At 41.2% G+C, this 23,168-nt stretch overlaps 2 long non-coding RNA genes across 4 annotated transcripts; both read right to left on the minus strand.

Annotated features, from left to right (window-relative positions):
- Positions 1-6,232: 6,232 nt before the first annotated feature.
- Positions 6,233-23,129, minus strand: LOC147578975 (uncharacterized). Of its 3 annotated transcripts, XR_015253430.1 has the most exons (4): positions 23,014-23,112; positions 22,625-22,795; positions 11,996-12,122; positions 6,233-10,766 (listed from the first exon to the last, which is right to left on the minus strand). It is a non-coding gene; the product is annotated as an uncharacterized LOC147578975 (long non-coding RNA). The 3 variants fall into 3 exon arrangements; XR_015253429.1 differs by lacking the exon at positions 22,625-22,795 and having other exon boundaries at positions 23,014-23,129; XR_015253428.1 differs by having other exon boundaries at positions 22,625-23,111.
- On the minus strand, positions 19,232-21,495 carry LOC147578976 (uncharacterized). Its single transcript, XR_015253426.1, has 2 exons — positions 19,850-21,495; positions 19,232-19,627 (listed from the first exon to the last, which is right to left on the minus strand). It is a non-coding gene; the product is annotated as an uncharacterized LOC147578976 (long non-coding RNA).
- Positions 23,130-23,168: the final 39 nt, after the last annotated feature.

The following is a 23,168-nucleotide window of genomic DNA, read 5'->3' on the forward strand; positions in this document are numbered from 1 at the left end:
TCACTTTATTTTTGAGAAAACGTCTCCTAAATACCCAAGTCTAAATAGCCACTGTGTCAGCATTCTTTCAAGTAAAAATGGTGTTCTATAAAAAAAAGTGACAAGTTTAGCAATTCATTTGCACAAGTGCTTTTCCTTGAGACAACCGTTGTGCTTAGGGTATGGGGTAGTGTGCTTTGTGTTCTCCAAGTGAGGTCTCTGGGCCAGCAGCACCAGCCCCTGCCCCGGGAACAGGTTCAAAAATACAAACGATTGGGCCCCACTCTTGACCTGCAACCCTCCAGATGGTTCTGATTCCCTCTTAAGTTCGAGAACCACTGCTTCAGTCTTAGAGCAGACTGAAGAGTGGTTCTTAGTCTTGCTCTCGCATTAGAATCCCTTGGGTAGCGTAAACTCTGCAATGCCGAGTTACCCAAGATCATTAAGTCAGAATCTCCGAGGGTGGGATCTGGACTATCAGTATTTTCTCAAGTCCCCCTGACGAGTCCAAAGTGCAGCCACTGCCTTAGGTTGTCTTTCTCAAAAGAATCTCAGCTGCATTCTTGTTTGTGCTGGACAGCCATTTAGTGAAAATGGAGCTCTCGGACAAGTTCCTGGAGTGCTAATCACTAGCCTACTGCTGGTTGGAGAAAAATCAATGTGCTTTCCCAGATGCGTTTTCCCATCTTGGATAGCCAGGAAATCCCAAATGGTGAAAAGGAACACATCCTGGGAGGACTCAGGTATACCTCAGATTAGTTAAGCCTCTTTATTAGGAAAATGAAATCCTGGAGGGTCTGAGTCTCTGCTTTGGTTACCACTGAAGCCCCCCTCTTTCAGCCACCAGGGCTTGCTTTTCTCCACAGCCTTCATTTTTCCACAGACTGCTTTAGACTTAGCAGTTTTCACCCTTATTTGACTCAGCGTTTCCACTTTATAAGAAACGTTTGTAACTCATCTTTACCATCCTCAAGGAGAACACATATAGAATGCAACCTACCTGTATATCATACGTATATACATATATAATGCCCTAACTGTATTATAAAGGATAAATAAAATGAGGTTACTTTATAGTAAAAATTCATACTGCAATATGTAGATTCTTGGGAAAAATTGGCAGACATAATGAAGATGTCAGGTGTTGGCATATGGATTTTATAGAAAAAAGCTTATTATGGAGAATGTTAAACATATGGTAAAGTAGGGGGAATAGTATTGTGATATTGCAATCCACACACATGCGTACACATATACACAGATATTTGGTTTCTGGCGTAGAGTTTTTAAAATCCTTGGAATTTTTGAAGGGAGGAGAGCAGTAAAGGTGACTTTTGTTAATATTAATGAGGTGACTGTGGCAAAGCACCTGAGGATGGTGGCTGGTCACCAGAGGAACTAATGTGATTAGAGAGTCGGAACTTTCATTCCCTCTGGGGAGGGGAGAGATGCTGGAGGGTGAATCACTTGCCAATGGCCAGTGATTTAATCAGTCCTGTCTATGTAATACAGCCTCCATAAAAAGGGCAGGGTTTGGAGAGTTTCTGTCTTGGTTGAAGAGTTGAACACGTGGAGATGTGGGGAGAATGGTGCACCTGGAGAGGGCAAGGACGCCCTGTGCCCCTTCCCCATACTTTGCCCTGTGTATCTCTTCCATCTGGTGATTCCTGAGTTATGTCCTTTTTTTTTAATAAGCCAGTAATCTAGCAAGTAAAAAGTTTCTCTCAGAGGCGCCTGGATGGCTCAGTCAGTTAAGTGTCCAACTCTTGGTTTCAGCTCAGGTCATGATCTCATGGTTCATGAGTTCGAGCCCTGTGTTGAGTTGTGTTTGACAGAGCCTACTTGGGATTCTTTCTCTCTCTCTCTCTCTCTCTCTCTCTCTCTCTCACTCTCTCGCTCTCTTTCCTTGCCCTGCTTGCACGTTCTCTCAAAAAAATAAAAAATAAGAATAAAAAAAGTTTCTCTGAGTTTTGTGAGCCGCTCTAGCAAATTAATTCATCAAACCCAAGGAGGGGGTCCTGGGAACCTCCAATCTATAGCCTGTCAGCCAGAAGCACAGGTGATAACCTAGGCTTGTGATTGGCATCTAAAGGGGATCGAGTAGGGGACTCAGTCTTGTGGGACTGACCCCTGAACTCGTGGAATCTGATGCTGTCTCCAGGTAGATAGTGTCAGAATTGAGTTGAACTGTAGGTCATTCAGCTGGTACCTGGAGAATTGCTTGGTGGTGTGGGAAGCCCACCCTTCCCCACCATACACATACTGGAATTGGGTTCAGAATCATATTAAGTACAATGAACTACGTGCTTAGAGTACCTGGCTGGCTCAGTTGGTACAACATATGACCCTTGATCTCTGGGTCACGGGCTCAAGTCCCACAATGGGTATAGACTTTACCCATTACAAAAAAAAAAAAAAAAAAGGAACTGAACGTTTAATACCCAGGTTTATCAGTGATCACTTATCAATAACCAATCTTTTTCATCCTTACCAATGAAATGTGACCCCTGGACCAGCAGCATCAGTGTCACCTGGGAGATTGTTAGGAATGCAAATTCAGTGGACTCACCCCAGACTGCTGGATCAGAATCTCTGAGGTAGGGCCCAGGAATCTGTGTTTTAACAATCTCTCCAGTTGATTTGTAGGTCTGCTAAAGTTTGAGAATTATTGGGCTGTATCATATCCCCACCTTTTCAGATTTGTTTTATTAATTTTTTTTTTATTATTAATGTCCATTTTATTTTTGAGAGAGAGAGAGAGCACGAACTGGGGAGGAGCAGAGAGAGAGGGAGACACAGAATCCGCAGCAGGGTCCAGGCTCTGAGCTGTCAGCACAGAGCCCAACGCTGGGCTCGAACTCATGGAGTATAAGATCATGACCTGAGCCAAAGTCAGACGCTTAACCGAATGAGCCACCCAGGGCCCCCCCCCTTTTCAGATTATTTTAAGGCAAATCCCAGATAGTACCCAGATGTATTGTTTCATTCATAATTATTTTAACTTAAAAAAAACATAATCAGGGGCGCCTGGGTGGCGCAGTCGGTTAAGCGTCCGACTTCAGCCAGGTCACGATCTCGTGGTCCGTGAGTTCGAGCCCCGCGTCAGGCTCTGGGCTGATGGCTCAGAGCCTGGAGCCTGTTTCCGATTCTGTGTCTCCCTCTCTCTCTGCCCCTCCCCCGTTCATGCTCTGTCTCTCTCTGTCCCAAAAATAAATAAATGTTGAAAAAAAAAATTAAAAAAAAAAAACCATAATCACATACTACTATACCACTTAACAAAAGTTTAACTATAATTCCTGACTATAATATATTCAGAGTTTAAAATGTTCTCAGATTTGCATGGTTTTTTTTTTACGATGGATTTGTTTGTCTGAATCAGTTTAAACATTGCATTACGTTGATATAGCTCTTAAATCTCTCAGTCTGTAATGATTCTGCTCTTTTTTTTGTTTCCTACCATTTATTTGTTGAAGAAACTGGGTCATTTGTCACATAATTTCTTACAGTCAGAATTTTGCTGATTGTGTCACTCTGTTGTCATTTTGTCATGTTCCTTTTATCTCTGTAATAGTTACTATAATCTGGCTGTTAGATCTAGAGGCTTGAGGATATTCAGGTTTGATTTTGGGGCGGGCAGGAATATTTCACAGGTAATGTCATGCCCTTTTCATTGCGTCATAGCAGAAAACACATCAATATCTAGCTGTTTCTCTTTTTCTGATATAAAGGTTGATTTGTGGGTTCAAGTGTTGACAGCATACTTTGTCCTCTGCGAGTTTCCTATCAGCATTTTACCAATGGTCTTAGCAGACACTAATAATCATTACCTTGGTCCGTTATTTCATGAAGAGATGCAAAATGGTGATATCCTAAGTTTTATAACTTTTTTCCTGCATTTATTATTTGAAATCTAAAGAAATGCAACTCTTGACCTCAGGGTTGCGAGTTTGAGCCCCACGGTTGGGTGTAGAGATTACTTAAAAATAAAATCTTGGGGCGCCTGGGTGGCGCAGTCGGTTAAGCATCCGACTTCAGCCAGGTCACGATCTCGCGGTCTGTGAGTTCGAGCCCCGCGTCAGTCTCTGGGCTGATGGCTCAGAGCCTGGAGCCTGTTTCCGATTCTGTGTCTCCCTCTCTCTCTGCCCCTCCCCCGTTCATGCTCTGTCTCTCTCTGTCCCAAAAATAAATAAACGTTGGAAAAAAAAAATTAAAAAAAAAAATAAATAAAAAAAAATAAAATCTTAAAAAAATGTCTTCACATATCCGTATAGGAAATACAATTTGCAAGGAAAAGCAATGTAAATGCTCACTTGAATTCCTTTGACTTTATAAATTAGTCTCCAAATAAATTTACACTACAAATTTTTACTTTTGAGTGTCATTATGCGCTCGTGGATTTTAATGTATTTGATATTTTTAATTCACTTCAGTCATTATTCCTTATGATGCTTAAGTGGGCTCATTTTTGGTCAGATGGAGCCTCTTCAAGTTGGCTCCTGAGTTCTTCCAACCCAACTTGAACAGCCTTTGCTGACTTCCTTGCTTTTGGGTATGAAAAGATACTTCAGGCTCATCTTATATTTCCCACCCCAACCCTAGAGTCAACTATTTCTTAAAGGAGACATGGTTCTATAGGGAAGAATTTTCCTCCAGTCATAGGCTTATCGACTGAGGCCCTGCAAATTTACACAAAAGATAGCTTAGCAAGAGGAAGACAAACAAGCTTATTAAAACATGCCATCATACATCCATCCTTGTGGAAGTACTCAGCGATGAGTAACTCAAAAGGACTGGCTAGAATTTGTAGCATCTTAGAAAAGAACAATAATTTGTAAAGAAGTGACAAGACAAAGGAAAAGGACTTTGGGCTTCTAAGGGTGGCAAATCGTGGGAAGGTCCTTATGTGGAAACTAATGGTAGATAAGGGCTAGTTTTAGCAGAGGTTATTCCACATGATACTTCTGGTGCCTTCTTCGGGATGGTAAGGGTCTGGAGTTGTCTCTGGTGACTGATGCCTTTCCTGGTATATGGGGTGGGAGAGAAGAAGGGGAGGGAACACTTTTACAAGTTTTTGTCCTGCTTTTAGGCAAATAGGGAAAGGGCAGAGAGCTTGTCTTATATTTCCTTTTTCTCCTTTTTCTCATCTTCAGCTAAAAATTATCTTTTTTAAAGTTTATTTTGAGACAGAGAGAGTGTGAGTGAGCACAAGCAGGGGAGGGGCAGAGAGAGAGGGAGAGAGAGAATCCCAAGCAGGCTGTGCACTGTTAGTGTGGAGCGTGAGGCAGGGCTTGAACTCGCGAACTGTGAGATCTTGACTTGAGCCCAAATCGACTGAGCTGCCCAGTCGCCCCCATCCTTACTCTTAAATGGCATATTTTAGGGTGGCATAATCTGCTATTCTTCAGTTCCTTTTACAGGGAAATAAGTTTTTAAATCATAACCTGGGTGGTAGGAGGACTCATTGCAATGATTGGTTTTCGTAGGCTTTTTTTTCAGTGGAAAGAGCTAGGAAATACATATTTTAAAAGAGAAAATTATATCTTAAGAGCATACTAATGCTTCTAATTTAAGTGTGAGATTACAGTGAGATTACAGAAATTTTACTTCTTTGATTTTATATTTGTATATCATTCCTCTACCACCAAAATTCATAGTTCTTTAATCATACTAACAATCACTTACTTGCTTTATCTGTATGTATGCATAGAACTATTTTCCAAACAATAGTATCAGTATTAATAAAAATATAACTGAAGAAAGTTTAGGATTTTATTTTTTGTCCTTCCTTTCTTACATGAAAGGAACACACTACATACCACTGTTCTCTACCTTGCTTTTTTTTTTTTCAACTTAACATGTCCTAGGATCATTCTGTAACAACGTATAGAGTTATTACCTTTTACAGCTGCATAATACTCCACTGTGTGGCTTTATTACAATGTATTTAAACCAATCCACCACTGGTGACCATTTGGATTGAAAGAAGTCTCATACCATAAACAAATATTACTGTAATGAATATCCTTGCATTTTCATAATTCAATATTTTTGTCATGTTTTATTTGGGATTGATTCCTAGAAGTACGATTCTGGGTCAAAGGTAAAAGTGAACTTTTAATTTTGCTAGATATTGCCAAATTCTGCCTACAGAAGTTATACTGTTTTGTATTCCCACCAACAATGGGAATGTGGAGAATTCCACATGCTTAAAATCAGTGATTTTAGATTTTAGAGAAAACAGTACTCAAGGGAATATTGATAGCAATTTTATTTATATTTACATTTTGAAATAAGGGCTAAGAAAGCATATTCATATATATACATGAGATATATACACAAATTCAGATACAGTCATATAGTATTGGTGATTCAAATATCAGTGTTGCTGTTGATGATGTAATTTTTCAAAACGGCGAAACAACTGGTAAAGGTCAAACAAAACAAACTACAGTTTTCTCCCAGTGTGGGGACATCCTTGCCTGTGTGACATTCTGGGGATTTGAAAGACATGGGGAGAGCAATGCTTAGAAAGCAGTGGAGTTGGCCAGTTATTCCTAAGTCACACTGATACCATGCAGAGAGACAATGAGAAACTGAGGGCTGTTTACAAACAGCTAAAGCCTACGAGAGCAAGAAGACCTCTCTTGGAACTTAGAAGAAACTGGACAAGATGGTCACCTTACCTTAGGGTCAAAATAGGTAAGCAGCTAATAAGGGTGCAGCTTAACATCTATAATCAGCAGCAGGCAAGAATGGAGGGGCAGTTATCTCAATAAAAAGTCAGGGTATGTTGCTCGGTTCCTGAATTTGAGCCAATTTTCAGATTTGGAGTCCACTTAATAAGTGGCTACGAGAAGGACTCTACAACACTGTGGAAAGTATATATTGTAATGATTTTTCATCACTCCCCAAAGGGACCCATGGCACTTACTTGAGGAGGGCACTTACCATGGGGGAAGGGGAATGTGAGTCATTTCAAGGAGCTTTGGACCTCGTTGCTGAGAGAAGTAGGATAAGTGGAGATCCAAAGTGTCACCACCACACCATGGATTCACGTGAGGAAGGCCAACTGGAAGCCTTTGAAATTGTTCCCCACGCCAACTAACATAATCAAAAATGATACTGTGTCCCAGGGTTGATGGTGGTGATCAGTGCCACTGTGCACTAATAGGTGAATGTAGAATACCACAGCAAATTTAACCAAGTAGTAGTTCCAATTCAAGCTGTGTTGGACATGCTGTCATTGGTAGGGTACATTAAGAAAACCTCAGGTACATGGTTATGTGGCCACTGATTTGGTGAATGCATTCTTTTATATTCCAGTCAGAAATATGGCTGAGAAACAATTCACATTCATGTGGAAGAGATCATATTTATTTCCAGTTTTGTCCAAGGACTATGTTGATTCCTCTACCCTCTATTGTAATACAGTCTGAAGAGATCTGGACTGGATACCCTGTAGACCATTACAGATACGTTATGCCAATAATATACTGGTTAAGTAGGAAGAGCAAGAGTTGGCTTGTAGGCTAGAGGACTTGGTAAGACACATGCGTCCAGAGGGTGGGAGATAAACCCTAAGAAGATTCAGTAATGTTTTTTAGAGGTCCAACAGTCAGTGGCATGTGGAGGCATCCCCTCCAGAGTAAAAGACAAATTTCTATATCTTGCATCTCGTACTGTAATGAAGCACAATGCCTGGTGGGCCTCTTTGGGTTCCAAAAGCACAAATTCCACACCTCAGAATACCACTCTGGCTCATATCCTGGGTGACATGGAAGGTTGCCAGTTCTAAGTGAAGCCTACACCAGCAATGGGCTCTGCAGCAGTGTGGAATTTAAAGCAAGTCCCAGTAGGAGATCACAAGATAGTCCTCTGGGATTTTGGAGCAAGGCCAGGCCATCTGTAGCAGAAGATTTTACTCTTCTCAAGAAACAGCCACTGGCTTGGTATTGGGCCCCAGTGGAGGCAGAAAGCTTGACTGTGAGGCACCAAGTCCAGAAGTACCACCATGAGCTGAATTCTGTCAGATAAGCCCAATCATAAAGTTGATGGGCCCAACAGCAGTTCATCATAACATGGAAATGATGCATTCGAAATCACATCCCAAGGCATGAGTTAACGGCATAAGCTAGTAGTCCAGCCCCCGTATCACCCACTATACCAGCACCCCTCCCTCAGGCTGTATGGCCAGCTAAGGGAGAAGAAAAAAGCTCAAGCTTGATTATGAATGGGTTGGCTTGATATGTGCGTAGAAACTAAAAAATGGATGACAGCACATCACAGCCATATTCAGTGGTGTCCCTAAAAGACAGCGGAGAGAGAAAATCTTCCTAGTGGGCAGAGCTTCAAGCAGTATAGCTGGCCATCCACTTTGTATGAGAGAAGTACCTGTGATGAGAATTTTTATGGTTGCCTGGGCAGTGGCAGTGGCCTGGTCAGCTGGTCAGGACTTTGAAAGAAAAGACGGGGAGACTGGAGACAAGGAGTTCTGTAGTAGAGGCATGTGGACAGGACAGACAGAATAGTGTGGTCGCAAAGGGTGAAGCTTTCTGCATCCCATGTTTATTCCAACCAGAAAGAATCAACCTTGAAAAAGGTGTGGAACAACCAAGTAGATACAAAGGTTCTACTAGTCGACGTTAGCCACACTTTGTCACGGTCTACCCCAAAACTGGCACAATGGACACATGAGTGGAATGGCAATGTTTGCAGAGATAGAGGCTACACATGAATCCAACAGTGTGAATTCCCACTTACCGAGGCCAACCTAGCTGCTTCTCTCTCTGGAGGTCTAACTTGCCAGCAACAGAGACCAACACTAAGCTCCTGATATGGCATTTTACTTGATATAAACAAGCCATTTGGTGGCAAGTCAACCACACTGAGCCCTTTCCATTTTGGAGTGACCAGTAGTTCATCCTCACAGAGACAAACACCTATCTGGGTATGGGTTTGCCTATTTTGCCTACAGAGCCTCAGCCCGTACTGCTCTCTAGGAGCTTACAGAAGGCCCTGTCCACTGGCACGGGATCTAACTCAACATAGCATCCAAACGGGGGAACCACTTCACAGGAAAGGTGATGTGGGTTTGAAGCTCATGACCAAGGCATCTACTGGTTGTACCACCTACTGCACTACCCAGAAGCAGACAGCCTGATAAGAGCACTAGACAACCTACTGAAGGCACAGCTGCAGTGCCAGTTTAGAGGCAACAGTCCACAAGGATTGAGTGCCCTCCTTCAGGATGCAGTATATACACTATATCAGAGACCTCTGATTGGCAATGCCCCTAATAGGAAGAAAATATGGGTCCAGGAAAAAGATGGAGGGAGCAGAAGTGGCCCCACTTAGCATCTCAATGAGTCATTGAGAGACTGTGCTTCCTGTTCCCACAACTCTGGTCCCCCAAAATGACTGCATTTTTTTTTTTTGTCAGAGAACACAACAAGAGTCTCACTGACCTGTAAACTATGGCTAGTGTTCGGGCACTTTGGACTTTTTGTGTCCAGCCACCAGCAGGCAAGAAAAGGAGTCCCCATCTTGGCAAGAGTAAATGACCTAGATCAACAGGAAGAGGAAGGGCTGCTTTCACATAATGGACAGGGAAAAATACATGTGGACCCTAGGTGATTCACTTGAAGGTCTCCTGATACATACTTAGAACTATGGAAGGACATGTGCAGGAATCCCTGCCTGAGAAGGGTATAATTACCAATACATTCTCGTAAGAAATAAGGATTTGAGTCACACCCAGGTAAGCCACTAAGACCTGCAGAGGTGACAGGCAAAGGAGAGTAGGATGTGGAACGGGTAGTGGAGGAGGAGAATGAGGAGTAGTCGCGGCCCTGAGACCGACTGAGTGATGGGGGTGTAGTTTGTCCCAGTAATCTCCTTCTTCGAAGCTTTAGGTCAGGAACAGAATCTGGAGAAATCGTAGAAGAGCTGCTCCCAGAACATGAGTGGAGAAATGTGTCAGTGTGGTATAAGGGGTCTTTTATGGTGGCCATATGATGCACGGCTCAGATCTTCAAGAGAGGACCTGCTGGAAAGACGGGAAAGGAAAAACAGAAGTGAAGAAATCATGAAGAGGATAAGAAATAAGAGATGCAAAGTCTTTTAAAGCTACAGAATTATCAGGAAACGATACCTATGAAGAAGATGAAGCAGATGATGAAGATGAAGGAGCCAAAAAGGAATCCTTTGACAAAATGCCTCCAGCAGCGATTAAAAATGACATTAGTTTACCTCTAAAAGTCAAGATACAAATTAAGAATTATGCCAAGACATTTCCTCCCAAGCTGGCCTATTCAGAAGCACCTGCTGGTCAAATAGAGAAACTAGTAAAGCATTTGTTAATGTTGACATGAAGATTTCATATCATCTGCAAAGGTTTGCAGACCATCAAGTAAAAAAATGGTTAGCTGTAATGCTAAAACTATGAATGCGAATGAGGTTGACAGTGAGGTGGGACCCTCAAAAAGTCTGAACAAGAACCACAGGGGTGGATCTGTGATAAGGTTATTGATACTGGAAGCCAGACGGTGCCACCTCTTTTAAATTTTGAGGCTATCCCTCTTGACAATCATAAGCAAAACTTAAAAGATGCCACGTAGTTTTCCCAAAGTTCCCAAATGTCTTTTGAGGTCAAAAGAAAAAGCAAACCCCTTGTAACTCAGAAATGTGAATACTCATGTAGCCCAGGAAGTTAATTCATCTTATTTTCTATGCTGGATCTCTAATCTCAAGCCTTGTCTCCCCAGATTTATTCTGCATCCAACTTTAACCTAGAAAAGAAAAAGAAAGAAAGAAAGGAAAAGCATCAAAATAATCACCTTGGCATGTTTCAAATGATGTTCTTGTTTATATCACCTTGTTCTCTTGCTTTACAGGCAAAGGTTTCTGGGTAAAGTGTCATTTTGTTTTCCTTAAAAAAGAGGGACACTTGGGTGGCTCAGACGGTTGAGCATCTGACTCTCGATTTCAGCTCAGGTCATGATCCCAAGGTTGTGGGATTGAGCTCCTTGTCAGGCTTCATGCTGCGTGTGGAGCCTGCTTGAGATTCTTTCTCTCCCTCGGTCTCTCTCCCATGCTCATGCTCTAGCTCTAAAATAAAAGAGAGAGAGAGAGAGAGAGAGAGAGAGAGCAAGAGTGAGAGAGCGAGAGTGCCTGCAGTGAGGCGTGTGGTTAGCTGACAGTCTTTTAGTGCCATACTTTGGGAATTCTCCACAACATTTATGCTACAGCCTTACCTCCCTTGATTTCTCCCCACTGATGGTATTAGTGGGAGGCCATGCCTGCCCAGATTGGGATGTCAACTGGGGATCTGTTTTTGCTCTTAGGCTCCCAATTTGCCTGGCTAAGACTTTCTCAGAGCCATATGGCAGCCCGAGGCTCTTCCTACCTAACCTTGCTTCCTTCTCTCTCTCCTTTCATGTGTAGCAGAGCTGCGTCAGTCTGAAGGCACTCCTGGCCTACTTCTTCCTCTCTCCTTTATTCTTAACAGCGATTCTCCCCAATAAATCTCTTGCACATCTAATTCTGTCCTGGTGTCCTCTTTTCCGAGGACCTGAACTGCCCAAAGTCCCATGTACTGCAGGATGTTTAGCATCCCTGGCCTCACCCACAAATGCTGGTAGCACTGCCACCTTAATCTTGAGGCAACTAGTGACATCTCCACAGATTGCCAAAATGCTTTCTGAACCGCTCAAAGCATAACCATCAGGATCACAGAATCTTAGAGCTAGAAGAGCTCTTACAGATGAAAAAGAAACAAAAGTTTAATGACCTCTATTTCTTTTCTCCCTCTCCTACAGTGCCTTTACCTTCTTTTCATTCTCGAATTCTTGCACCTCAACTGAAACTGACAAACTTGAATAATGGGTTATAAGTACCAGAGAGGCTATATAGCATCAGAAGTTAGTGAAAAATTTAGGAAGTGATCAGTATCTGAAACTGAAACTAGGAAAGAAAAATCAGTTATGATATATGAAATTAGCTGTATTAAGTAACCCACCCTTGGAATCGGCTGCAAATACACTGCTTATGTGATTAGAATGCTTTCCAAGTTTCCATCAAGTCACAAGGAAGACAGTCTTGGAATGTGGAGGTACTGTGCAGTAATCAGTAGTAGGTAGCACGGTCTAAAAATTATCCAAGAATATTAGTTCAGTCAACGGATAAATTTGTAGCAGAGGTCATTTTTCACTTTTAACCCAATTCACCTTATTTATGGATTCCCTACTATGTCCCAAGAATTATATCAAGCACAAGAGTATACAGTGGTAAACCAAACATTGTCCTTCCCTTAAACGAGCTTATTATATGGAGCATGAATTCTTGATGGGCAAAAAACCTGAGATATTAGAATTGTTTGTGGCCCTCCAAAGAGCCATAGTGTATAAACAGATGTACAGGATCTCTGTGGCTTAAGATCTCATAGGGAGCAGGGGAGCAATTAGGAAAATAATATCTTGTCTCCTTCAGGAGTCAAAAAGGAAACTAAGGTTGAGAAACCTGACCTTAAGGAAAAAGGGAAAATATGAAGGGGATGAAAGAGAACAAGAAGGAAAAGTAGAATGGTGAAATAGGAAAGGAGAGAAGAGAGGAGAAAAGGAGAAGGTATGTGAGATTTTAAGAAGACAAAAATAGTTTTGTCTACCACTGAGCCATATGACATATAACTTTTTTCCCTTGACATTCTGAAATACAAGCTTATTCCTCTACATTATTTCTGGCTCTGGCAACAAAGTATTAAATGTAAAAAGCAATACTGGAATGCCTGCTTTTTATTCAAAGAATCCCCATATCCTAGAGCATTCTTTTCTTGCTCAAATTTTCCAAATGTTCTCACTTTTTTTTTTTTTTCATTTAAATTTAAACTTGTGAAACAATTTCCTATTAGGTTTCTAAGGACCTCATTGTTCCACTTACTTGGAATGTGAACTTTGTTAGCTCCACAATATCAAAGCCTTCAGTTTTATAGCAATTATTTCTTTCATTTACCTGCCGTAGTAGACAAATCTATTTGTTGTTTGATAGCTTATCAAGCTTTTCTGCAGTTTGGATTTATCCCTCAGGATCCTATATCTGCGTTTGTTCTGAGTATGGGTGCACCTAGCAACTTTCTCATTACTAGTTGGATTTCCAATACTATGTTGAATAAAAGTGCTGAGAGTGGGCATCTTTGTTTTGTTTCTGATCTTAGAAGAAGATCTTTCAGCTTTTCACTGTTGTGTATGATGTTAACTGTGGGCTTGTCATATATTGCCTTTATTATGTTCGGGTTCATTCCTTCTATACCCACTTTGTTGAGATATTATTAGCTACAGTGAGTTATTATTCATAACTTAATTTTTATTAACTTGTAGGAGTTTTTATATTTTTGATACAAGTCTTTTGCTAGATACATGGTGGTGCATATTTCCCAGCCTTTGGTGTAATGCTATCTTTGAAGAACGGACATTTAAATTTTGATGGAAGTCCAACTTGTCAAATTTTTCTTTTATGATTAGTGCCTTTTGTACCCCATGCAGGAAATATATACCTACTCCAGAGTTATAATTATGTTTTCTTCTAGACGTTTTATGGGTCTGGGTTTTATATTAGGCCTTTGAACCATCTTTAATTAATTTTTGTATATGGAGTTAAATAGGGCCTAAGTTCTTTTTTAAAAAAAGCGAATAGATATACAATTGTTTTAGCAGTATTTTTTAAGACAACAGCAACAACTTTCACATTTAATTGCTTTAGTGCCTTAGTAAAAAATGAAATGACTGCATATGTGGCATTCTATTTGTAGACTTGAATCTGTTTATTTACTAGCCTATCCTTATGCAGTAACACACTATCTTGCTTACTGTAACTTTATAGAAATCTTGTAATCAGGTAATAAGTCTTACAACATTGTCCTTTTTACATATTGTTTGGCTATTCTAGGTCCTTCAGCTTTTAAGATAAATTTTTTTTAAGTTTATTTTTTAGAGAGAGTGTGTGAGGGTGAGTGCGGGAGGGGCAGAGAGAGAGAGGGAGAGAGAGAGAATCCCAAGCAGGCTCCCCACTGCCAGCATGGAGCCCAGTGTGGGGCTCGAACTCCTGAATGGTGAGATCACGACCTGAGCTAAAATTAAGAGTTGGATGCTTAACCAACTGAGCCACCCAGGCACCCCTAAGATAAATTTTAAAATTACTTTGTCTAGGGGCGCCTGGGTGGCTCAGTCAGTTGGGTGTCCGACTTTAGCTCAGGTCATGATCTCACAGTCCATGAGTTCAAGCCCTGCATCGGGCTTTGTGCTGACAGCTCGGAGCCTGGAGCCTGCTTCAGATTCTGTGTCTCCCTCTGTCTCTGCCCCTCCCCTGCTCATGCTCTGCTCAAAAATAAATAAAAACGTTTAAAAATTTTTTAAAAAATTACTTTGTCTATGCTCCCCCCAAAAAACAAACAAACAAAAACCCCCCCACAAAATCCAAAAAGAGCCTGCTGGAATTCTGATAGGGATTGGATTGAATGTACAAATCAGTTTAGGAAGAATGAAGAGCTTAATGATAGAGTCTTCCTATCTATAAATATGACATTTTTCTCCATTTCTTTTAAAATTTCCCTCCACTATGTTTTGTGGTTCTCAGTACAGAGGTCTTGCACATTTTTTGTCATGTTTATTCCTAGGTTTCTAATATTTTTGGATACATTATAAATGGTATTGCTTTCAATTTCATTTGTCAATTGTTTGTTGCTGGTATATGGAAGTAGGATTGATTTTTGTATATTGACCCTGTATCCTATGACTTGCTAAATTATTAGTTCTAGTAGCTCTTTTGTATATTCCATAGGCTTTTCTATGTATACAATCATGTTGTCTGTGAGTACAGTTTTACTTCTTTCCAATTTTTTTATTGATATAATCCACATACCATAAAATCCATTCAAGTGTATAATTCAGTGGTTTTGTAAAGCTGTGCAACTTCATCACTATCTAATTTCAAAATATTTTCATCACTCCAAATATAAACCTTGTTTTCACTAACAGTTACTTCCCCCCTTGTCTCCATTCCAAGCCCCTGTCTACTACTAATCTAGTTTCTTACTCCCTATGGATTTGCTTATTCTGGACATTTCATATAAATGGAATCATACAATATGTAGCTTTCACTTAGCATATAACGTGTTCAAGGTTCATTCAGGTGGTAGCTTGAATCAGTACTCCATTTCTATGGCTGAGTAATATTCCATTGCATAGATATACTACATTTTGTTTATTCATTCATCAGCTAATGGGTTTTTGGTTGTTTCTACCTTTTGATTATTATGAATAGTGTTGCTATGAATATTTGCATACAAATTTTTGTATGGCTGTGTTTCAAATTCACTAGGAGTGGAATTGCTAGGTCACATGGTGACTCTGTGTTTTAATCTCTGGAGGAACTGCCAACCTATTCCCAAAGCACCATTTTACATTCCCACCACTAGGGTATGAGGGTTCCTATTTCTCCACATTTTCACGAATGCTTGTTATTGTCCATCTTTTTTATTATTGCCATCCTAGTGGGTGTAAAATGGTACTCATCATGGTTTTTATATTTCCCTAATGACAAATGATGTTGATCATCTTCTCATGTGCTTATTGGCTATTTGTACATCTTCTTTGGAGAAATCCCTATTCAAATCCTTTGTCCATTTTTATTAGCTTATCTTTTTATTGTTGATTGTAAGAGTTCTTTATATATTTTGAATACAAGTCCTTATCAGATACGATCTTCAAATATTTCCCCCCATTCTGTAGGTTGTCTTTTCACTTTTTTTCTTCCATATTCTTCAACTGTATTCTATATCAATTACCATGGAGGATGAAACCTGATTGTGAACAGATTGAAAGAAAAAAATATACAAGTTAAAAAAAAAGTTTTTATTTAAGTAATCTCTATAGCCAACATGGGGCTTGAATTCACAACCCTGAGATGAACAGTCACATACTCTTCCAATGGAGCCAGGCAGGTGCCCCCAAAATATACAATTTCACACAATATCCAGCCATCAACTTGGATAGGTTTATATGATACAGAATATGATGAAGGCAACTGAGCCTGCTAAGGCTTTAGAGCATGGAGGGCTCAGGAAGAACATCATCGCTCAGGTTAACAAAATCCAAGTGCTTTGAAAAACCAACTGCAGGCCATTCTCAGATGTCTTTCATTTCAGGGATGAGTTCTGATGCGGAGCGTTGTGATTCTGTACATTTCTGGCTGCTCACTAGGCCTTTCTCTTTGTGGGTAAACTGTTCTTTCTTCTTTAAGGTTCTCCTGCACAGCCTCCTGCGCAGGCTGCAGGATGAAAGAAAAAAGGTACGGGAGAGGCAGGACCACAGCAGGATCAGGACACATTCTGCTGCTAACCCCACAGGGGAGGGACTAAGATAGCTGTTTTCCTGACCACACAGCCTGGCCTAAGTGGGCAGCCTGTCTCCGGCCTCCACCTTCTATCTGTAGTGTCTGTTAGCCTTGCCAGACTTCCCCTGCCTTAAGGTGAGTTCACGTTAAAGGCTGAATGTAAAAGTGCAAGTCTGGGGCCTAAGCCACCAGCACCCACAGGGCCTCTGAGTTAGAGGTCTGGTCCCAGAAGGAGGCTGCTACTGCACTCTGGAAACCATAGTAGTGAGGAATGTGGACCACTGTTCCAGAAAAGCTGGAAATCCAGATTTATATATAAGCTCTCAATTCTAAAATGTTGCAATTTATTCATGTTTTGGCAAAAAACATTTTCAGGAGTAATGCAAGTAGGTAAAAATAAGAGCAAAGTAGGCAGACTGTGGACTGTGGCCCCACAACAGGCCCCTGCAGCCTGCCTGCCTCCTGTCTTCATTTCCACATCAAATCTCTCCGAGACACATGAATCTGAACTTCTGGCGGGGTGGGGGGAGGTCTTAGCTCTTCACAGGACGTTTTTTGGATTTTTTTAAAGCCTAAAAGATAGTAGTGTGTCTTCATTCTTTGGGATATTTTTCAGTTTTTTTTTTTTTTTTTTTTTTTAGAGAGAGAGCAAGAGATGAGAGAGAGCCTTAACCAGGCTCCAAGCCCAGCACAGAGCCTGAGCTCATGACTGTGAGATCATGACCTGAAGTGAAATCAAAAAGTCAAACGCATAACCAACTGAGCTACACAGGTGCCATTTTTCAGTCTTAAGACAAAAGGATACTTCAATTGGGGCAGTCCTTGTTTCATGTTAAAATATTGCACTTGTACACATATTACAAAGATAGCACCAAATCAAACTGCGTGAGGGAGTCACAAACAAATATAGGGTAGAGAATTCTGAAAAACTAACGTAGTAACTGAGAAGCTGAGCAGTTTTCCTTTAGTGTCTCTGATGCCCACACTCAGTTGCTCCTCCCTCCTTGGGCAACTGACAGGGCCTGCTTCCCAGCCTTCTCCACCTTGACCACTTGATGTCTCAGCTGATGGCAGCGAGCCCTGGCCTTGGCACACAGTGTGCAGGGCTTCCTGGATTCTGGGGGAGTTGGCCCTGTTCAGCCACTCCTGGTACAGCTGCTGCATGTGGGCACTCGTCTGGGGGGCTGCATGGGGATGTCAGCATAGAAGCCTTTCATGTGCCTCGGCAGTGCCTTTTCTGTATGCCCATCCTCGGTCTGGGCTTAGCCTCTGCTGTTTAAACACCCCCTGGTCCATGTGAGCACTTCCACAAAGTGGTATGGGAGCTTGCTCTTCTTAAGTTTGAGAACCATATTCTGGATGTTTTGAAAGCAGCAAAGCATAACAGAACCTCCCCATTCTTTTCAAGGGTGACCTCCTGGAAGTCTTTGTTCCTCAGGGTGCAGCAGGTGTCCTCCCCATGTTGTCAAACAGCTGCTTGGCTGCGTGTCTGAAGATGCGCACCAGGTACCCATTGGAGCTGGGCCCATCACAGTGCCTCACCTTCTCCTCCTTCAGGTGTCAGTGTCCATGGCAGCATCTTTTCACCAAGGGGTCACTTTGTTTCATCATCTGAACAATTTCACCTGAGGTTAATACTCAGTGAGCACCCTGGGAACCAAGTGAAGCCATAGGAAAATCTTCTTGAAGGGTCTCCGGTTTCTTATCTTTGCAAGGGGCCACAATTATGTGAAAAATCTTGTCTGGGGACAGGTTCTGCCATCTGGCGAAGTAATCCTTCACAGGGAGCCCATGATCTGTTGAGGAGACTTGGTGGTGCAGAGGTGGGAGGGGTGGTGACAGCAAGTGCTCTGAGTATGGGACCCAGCTGGGATTGGTGGAGGTGAGACTGGGTAATGCCAGCTCTTCCTCACTGTGCTGGTGGTGTTGAGGCAGATTCTTTCTGACTCTCCAGGATGCTGAACTCCATGGCAGTTGTTGTATCAAAGACAGTGCACCCCAAGACTTTTGAGGAAGCCATAGAATCTTCTAGATGTATCAGTCACACTGAGGCAGAATTTAGCAGCGAAATAAAGCAGAGACTGAGGACACACTGACCTTGCCAGCACCTTGTGCTGTGAGGTATCACATTTCTTATTAGGTTTCAGAATTCAAAAGAAGTCCTTGGTGTTCTGTTGGGAAACCTGGATCCCTTCTTCCAGTCACACAATTGTCACATACCAGGCAGTTACTCAGAAATATTTTGGCATCAGCCAACTTACAGAATTCTCCCTTCTTCCACGTGCAGTGCTCACACTTCATCTGGAGCAGAGCAGGTGAGGGGCCAGGGCTCGGCCTGAGAGGAACACCAGGAGATGCAGTCTTTTCACTTTCATAGTCTTCTTTGAAGCACAAAAATTTTTAATTTTGATAAAGTACAATTTACCTGTTTCCCCCCTGCCCCCTTTGGTGTTTGTGTTTTTGGTGTCACATCTGAGAAACCATTTCCTAATCCAATGCCATTAAGATTTATGGCTGTTTTTTTTCTGAGTTTTAGTTTTAGCTCTTGCATTTAGATCTTTGATTCGTCTTGACATTTGCATATATATATATATAGGAGTCCAAGTTCATTCTTTTCCATGTGAATTTCCAGTTTTCCCAAAATCATTTTTTGAAAAGACTCTTCTTTCCCCTATTGAATTGTCTTGGCACCTTTGTCAAAAGTCAATTGATCATAAATGTAAAGGTGTATTTCTGGACTCTGAATTATAGCTCACTGATCTATACATCTACATCTACATATCTATTTTTTTGGCATTAGAGTTATATTGATTACTGTAGTTTTGTTGTAAGTTTTGAAATCAGGAAGCATAACTCTTTCCAATCTTGATGCATTTTGTTATTGTTTTATTACATTGATTAGGACCTTCAACATAACCCTGAATAGAAGTGGTGAGAGCACACATTCTTGTCTTCTGTTACTCCTGACCTTAGGGGAAAAAGATTTAGTGTTTCACTATTACATTTTTCAAAGATGATTGTTATATTGAGAAAGTTCCTTTCTATACTTAACTTGCTGAAGGTTTTTGACATGAATGGATTTTGAATTTTATCAGATGCTTTTTCTGCATCTACTGAGACTATCATTTTGTTTTTCTCTTTCATTCTATTAATGTGGTGAACTACACTAACTTTTCAATGTTTAACCTCACCTTCCTTGGCCATGGCATCTTATCCTTTATACTGCAAGGTTTAATTTGCAATATTTCATTAAGAATTTAAAAATCTAGGGGCGCCTGGGTGGCTCAGTTGGTTAAGCGTCCGACTTCAGCTCAGGTCACGATCTCACAGTCTGTGAGTTCGAGCCCTGCATCGGGCTCTGGGCTGATGGCTCAGAGGCTGGAGCCTGTTTCCGATTCTGTGTCTCCCTCCCTCTCTCTGGTCCTCCCCCATTCATGCTCTCTGTCTCAAAAATAAATAAAAACGTTTAAAAAAAAAATTTAAAAACCTATATTCACGAGGGGTATTGGTTTGTAATTTTCTTGTAAAATTTCCTGGTCAAGTTTTGATACCAGGATTATATTGGCTTCATAAAATGAGTTTCAAAGTGTTCATTCCTGCTCTGCTGTCTGAAATGTATAGGATTAATACTTTTATCTTCTTTAAAAGTCTGATAAAATTTACTAGAGTAGCCATCTGGCTCTGGAGTTTTCCTTGTAGGAAAGTTTTGATTAGAAATTTCATTTCTTTAATAGATATTGGGCCATTTAGCTTTTCTTTTTCTTCTTGTGTCAGTTTTTTTTTTTTTTTGGTATTTTTCAGGAATTTGTCCATTTCACCTAAGTTGTCAAATTTATTGAAACTATCCCTTTAATATATGTATAATTAATTAGCATTATGACTACATTAAACTTAAATTTTCTGCATACAAAATAAAGTAGATGACACATACTGAATCGGGAAAATAAATATATAAATGTGGCAGAAAAGGGTATATATTGTAGGAACAATCTATGAAAGAAGAGGGAATTACAATTCAGTGTGACAAATACCATGAGAGGTACACAGAGAACACACAGGAAGAATACCCAGGCCTAAAAATTTAGGAAGTCAGAATCATGATGTCCAAGTGATGAGTTATTTAACTTGGGATAAATAAATCTAATCAAATTCACAGACACTTAAAAGCTGAGAATTTAGATCCCAAATATAATTACTTCACATTGGTCATCTACCTATGAGCATCTGCAGTCAACTGGATCCCCTTTTACTGGATCTCCTTTTACTGGCATATCCTTAATTAAAAATAAGTTTGTGTGTGTGTGTGTGTGTAAAAATGGTAAATACATTATAAAAAATTCAAACAAGATAGAAAAGTCCAAAATACAAAATAGAAACCTCTTGCATTTTGGCCAACATCCTTCCAGATCTTTTTGCATCCTTATATCCACATATATCCACATACATATTCATGTCAAAATGACACTGTTCCTGCTAATTTATATTGTTTTATTACAGGGGGGGAACCTATATGCTATGAACATATTTTCATGTAAATATTTATATCATTGTTTTTAATGGCTTAATTAATTCCATTGTGCACATGCACTGTAATTTAACTAGAGTCCTAGTGATGGCATTTATGTTGTTTCTCAAACAACTATTACAAAAAAGGGAGTAAGGAACATCTGTATGAATGTTTTTTGTTATTGTCTTTAGAACGAACTGACTAGGAAATGAGATTTTGGGGCAAAGGCTAATGAAATTTTGGTAAATAAGACTGTCCCAATTTCAATTTTAACACCAATAGTACACAATATAGTTAAATGTAACCCCATATCCCTATGTACCCTGATGGACAAAAAGGATCTGTTTGGAATGTTGAACATCTTTTCATTTGTTAATTAGGAGTTTCTTTTTCTTGGTTTAAAAATGTCCTATTGATTTCCTTTGCTAATTTTATTTATTGTGGTGTTTTTAAAGTTGATATTCAATGAACTGTTTGTATATTAGGAATATTTTTCCTTTTCCCACATGATACAAATTTATTTTCCATTCGTTCATTAATTGTATATAGACTATTACAATCTTTATGAGTTTAATTTTTACCAATTTTTTTCTGTTATGGTTTCTGGTTCTTTTTTTTTTTTTTTTAATTTTTTTAAATGTTTATTTTTGAGACAGAGAGAGACAGAGCATGAATGGGGGAGGGGCAGAGAGAGAGGGAGTCACAGAATCGGAAGCAGGCTCCAGGCTGAGCTATCAGCCCAGAGCCTGACGCAGGGCTCGAACTCACGAACCGTGAGATCATGACCTGAGCTGAAGTCGGATGCTCAACCGACTGAGCCACCCAGGCGCCCCTGGTTTCTGGTTCTTGTGTTATACTTAGCAAAGGTCTTTCTCAGCTCAAGATTAAAAAGATTCACCTTAATTTTCTTGTAGTATTTTTATGGCTTCACTCTGTACATTTAAATTTTTGATTCATCTGGTATTTATTTGACAAAGTAGATAAAAAGCCTGTCTCCAGTGGTTCTTTATTTCTCAGATAATCTTTTTCCTCACTTAGCAGTGATTTGTAGCATACAGTTTACTGATTACCAGCAAGACTTCTGGAGTCCAGACTTCCTGGCTTCAACAGTAACGGCTCTGGGTAACGTTATAAAATCGAGATAATAATTGCAGCTATCTTAGGGTTCAACCGTAGAACTTGAAAGTGTTCTGGTACTTGACACCTAAATGCTCGGCAAATGTGAGCTACTATTATTAAATATTCATATATGCATAGCAGTTTGTTTCTGGATTCCATATCCTGTTCACTGATATTACCGATAGCCCACATTTTTCTGATCCATATGTTGACACTCCATGACCCAACTCAGTGTTCCATCTAATGGCTCCTCTTTCCTCATTTCAACAAAAAAGGTCCTTATCTCAGTTGTCTTTCTAATCATGACTAGAGCCCGAAAATGTTGCCCTTGAGGGTAAAAATAGGCTGTGCTTCACAATGCACTGAGAACCGAAACCCCAAACCAAGGGAGAGTGCCTATTTCTTCTACCACGTATTCTTAAAGGCTGAAACCCTACCTCATTTTCAGCCATTGGCATATAACTGACGCTCTCAAAAACTAGTACCTTCTCTTCCAACTCTAGTTTACAACCTTAAGGCAAATGGTTCACAATGTTACCCCCGTGGGTCCTGACTTGACGGGACTAGGTGAGATCTGGAGGAGAACGCGAGGGGCGGGAAAGGATTCACCCCCCGACCCCCGGCCCTGGTCCTGACCTGGCCGTTGCCTCCTGGCAAGCTGAGCCCTCCTGGCAAGCTGAGCCGACTCCCCACTCCGGGGCTGACGCCCCAAGACTGACATTGCAGGCAGGCGACTCCAGTCCCCATTAAATCTACACAATCAGGGACGAAGGCAGGAGGACGTGGCAGCAGAACCTCATTGGAGCCCTCAAAGAGGCAAGAGTGTAAGAACCCGCAGAAGGAAGGAGTAGCGAGAAAAGGGGAAGACCCCCCACCCCCCCAGACATGGCGTAGCGAGGAGGCAAGGGAGATCGGCTTCGCGCTCAACCGCGCACTTCACTCTGGCTCAATGAAGCAAGTGCCCGGTTTCGGATTTTCGGTTCCCTTCGGCTCACGGGATCTCCGCGTCCCCGCCAGCGGCGTACCGTAGCGCCGCCTCGCCCCCGGCATTCCCGCCGTCCACCGCAGCCGCTCCCGCCTCGGTTCCGCTTGCCTCCTCCCTCTAACGGCCGCTAGCTGCGGCCGACGTCTGCGGCGTCGGTGACGTCGGCGTAGGGGCGGGACTTCCTGCTTCGCGCGC

Source organism: Puma concolor, chromosome B4, assembly GCF_028749965.1.
Source record: "Puma concolor isolate L17-30 chromosome B4, mPumCon1.1.hap2, whole genome shotgun sequence".
Classification (NCBI taxonomy): Eukaryota; Metazoa; Chordata; class Mammalia; order Carnivora; family Felidae; genus Puma; species Puma concolor.